We start from the raw sequence: 3,043 nt of genomic DNA on the forward strand, positions 1-3,043 counted from the left end.
ATCTTTCTGTCCATAGAGTAAGATTGTATATATTCACACTCGCTAGACTCCTACTAAGTGTCACATGGGGATGATAGATACCCTCGTGTGTTTTTATACGTATTTACTGAGAATTTCCTTATGATACTTGATTTAGCAAGTTTCTTTTTAGTTACTAGTGCTTTTGATATATAGCAAGTGTATTTATAGTAACTTCTCTTGCTTTCTTGTTGAAGTTTTAAGTATAGTTCATAGTCTAGAGAAGGTTTGACATTGCAGCTTCCTAGCACGTGCTTATCTTACCTAAGGTTTGACATAATCAGTTGTACTCAACGCTGTCCTCATTTACTGTCCCAGCTAATTGAAAAGTGACACATACATAAAATACAAATTCATAAAAATACAAATTAACAATTTTATATTATCAGGTATAATGTTATTGGTTAGAGACAGTAGAACATGTGTTTTTTGAGACAGAAGATGTCGGTCCATAAAAACTTCTTCTAGTTTTGGCAGTGAAAACAACTAAACACACATTTGGTCTATAATTAATTAATATACTCCAATTGGTTGTGAAAGGAACTTTGACATATGACACTTTACAACCTTATTCTCCTTTCTTGTTGCTCTTTCCTAGAAACCAAACTTAATTAAGTTGTTATACCTTGATCTACACTTACCATACACGTGATGGGAATTTTAACTTACAATGAGTAATGAATCAAATCCGTGACTTTGATGTATTTTAATTTATGTATCCTTTATTTGAATCTGCCTAGATTCTTATTTGAATGGTAACCTTTCCTTAAGTTTCTCACTTGAACTAACACATTATTAATTCGTATACTTTTTATATCTGTAAGACAAATTTGATCCTATAGATTAGTAAATGTGCCACTACATGCAGGTGAATGACAAACATAACAATGAGCTCAATCTTTGAAATATTTTCATGAATATGTGGATAAATGATATTCAATAATCAAGATTTAAGAGGAGTGTACCTTTTATTGCATATGTATAGTTTACAGATAAGTCGTCGTGAAGTTACCAACATCTTCATTTTAATTTTTATCAAAATGACGAAAAGATATCACCTGTCTCCAATAACATTGCATAAATTGGAATTATGTGATCCTTAATAAATCATATTAGTAACACGTATACTTTTAATTCTGGCGCAAAATTCATATTAAATCTACAAAATAAAATAGATTCATGCGATTTAATGAATTTCACATAAAATATTAGAGAATGGGGTATAGAAATTTGACTAAGTATAGATGAAAACAAGTTATATTCATTATTGTTGGAGCAAAACAGAAAACAGAATGGATTGAAGAATGAAGGATTTGAATATGAAGTAGAATGATAAAAGAGTGAAGAGAGAAGAGAGAATGTCAATGAATATGTCTCTATTGATTCGTACATCCAATGGATTACAAGATAATATACTTATACTACACAAAGCATAAGCTTCAACTGAATCAGATGAAGAAAACGGTTTCAACTAGTTTTTAAAAATAGAAACTAACATAACTGACTTTCAAACTTATTTCCAGAAATGGAATTATTTCTTAATACTTTCCCTCAATTCCTATTCTCTTGTACATAGTTATTCATTAGACAATTCTATAACACCAATCATGTTCCTTACTTTCTTGAATCTGATGCCTATCAAAGCTTTGGTCATCAGGTCAACAAGCTGCATTTCGGTATGACAATGTTTCAACTTGATTCTTCCCTTGTTCACTTGATCTCTTAAGAAGTGGAACTTAGTTTCGTTGTGTTTGCTTCGCCCATGAGATACATGATTCTTGGCTAAGTTAATTGTAGACTTGTTATCAACTTGCAACTCAATAACTTCATCTGTTTTCAATGTCAATTCTGCAATTAAGGATTGGATCCACAAGGCTTGACATGCTGCATTATACGCAGAGATATATTATGCCTCACAGGTGGATAGAGCAACCACTGACTACTTTTTGGAGTTCCAAGAGACTGGAGCACCACAGAATTGGAACATATAGCCCGATGTGGATTTTCTTTCTACAAAATCTCCACCCCAGTCTGCATCTGAGTAGGCTGCAATGTGAATTTTGTCTTCTTCATTCTGATGTGGGAGCAGGATTCCATGGTTTATAGTGCCCTTAAGGTACCTTAGGATCCTCTTTGCTACTGCAAGATGAGACACCTTTGGATTAGCTAGGAATCTGCTGACAAGGCCTACTCCATACGATATTTCTGGTCTGCTATTGCAAATGAATCTCAAACACCCAACCAACTGTCTGTATGTGGTGTTGTCCACTGATTCCTCAAGCTCACAGTTATCTAACTTGAGATTTCCTTCCACTGGTGTGGTCGTTTCATTACATTGGTCCATATTGAACCTTTGTAGAACTTCTTTTATGTACTTCTTTTGATGCAAGATCAGACCATCTTTGTTCTCAAAAAATTTGATGCCAAGGAAGTATGATAACTTGCTCAAGTCAGTTATCTCGAATTCAAGCTTAAGACTTCTCTTTATCTTTTCCATTTCTTCTATACAGTTTCCTGTGATCAAGAGATCATTCACATAAAGGCATATCATCACAATTCCCAATTCAGTAGTTGTTTTTATGTATATGCCATGTTCCACAGTGCATTTTGTGAACCCCTATTGCAAGAGAAATGTGTTTATTCTTTTGTTCCAGGCTCTAGGAGCCTGTTTCAAACCATACAGAACTTTGTTCAATTTGAGTACTTTGTTTTCATTACCTGAGATTAGGAAGTCATGGGGTTGTTGTATATATATCTCTTCATCCAATGGACCATTAAGGAAGACAGACTTCACATCTAGTTGCCAAATCTTCCACCTTTTCCAGCTGGCTGGACTTGCTATGATTCTCACAGTCTCAAGTCTTGCCACAGGTACAAAGACTCCTGAGTAGTCTTCACCTTCTTTTTGCATAAATCCATATGCTACTAACCTTGCTTTGTGCTTGGCTATGCTTCCATCAGGTTTGAGTTTTGTTTTGTATATCCATTTGACTGCTATAGAGTTCTTTCCACTTGGTAGTGTGGC

This window comes from Lupinus angustifolius, chromosome LG02, assembly GCF_001865875.1.
Source record: "Lupinus angustifolius cultivar Tanjil chromosome LG02, LupAngTanjil_v1.0, whole genome shotgun sequence".
Taxonomy (NCBI): domain Eukaryota; kingdom Viridiplantae; phylum Streptophyta; class Magnoliopsida; order Fabales; family Fabaceae; genus Lupinus; species Lupinus angustifolius.